This window comes from Carlito syrichta, unplaced genomic scaffold, assembly GCF_000164805.1.
Source record: "Carlito syrichta isolate Samal-C Ts95f unplaced genomic scaffold, Tarsius_syrichta-2.0.1 Scaffold311854, whole genome shotgun sequence".
Taxonomy (NCBI): Eukaryota; Metazoa; Chordata; class Mammalia; order Primates; family Tarsiidae; genus Carlito; species Carlito syrichta.
In genome coordinates, this window is record NW_007255950.1 from 11,873 (window position 1) to 12,132 (window position 260).

The following is a 260-nucleotide window of genomic DNA, read 5'->3' on the forward strand; positions in this document are numbered from 1 at the left end:
AGAGCACTTTGGGAGGCTAAGGTGATAGGATTGCCTGAGCCCATGGGTTTGAGACCAACCTAGGCAACTTGGCGAGACCTCATCTCTACAATAAATCAAAAAATTAACTGGGCATGGTAGTTCCAACTACTTGGAAGACTGAGGTGGAAGGATCACTTGAACCTAGCAGGTTGAGGCCGTGGTGGCCATGAGTGTACCAGTGCACTCCAGCCTGAGCAACAGAGTGAGACTCCAACTCAAAAAAAAAAAAAAAAAAAAAA

At 45.8% G+C, this 260-nt stretch overlaps 1 protein-coding gene across 1 annotated transcript in view; it reads left to right on the forward strand.

Moving 5' to 3' along the window:
• The window catches only part of EAPP (E2F associated phosphoprotein), a 33,551-nt gene that overhangs the window by 8,781 nt on the left and 24,510 nt on the right, over positions 1-260 (forward strand). The window lies entirely within an intron of this gene.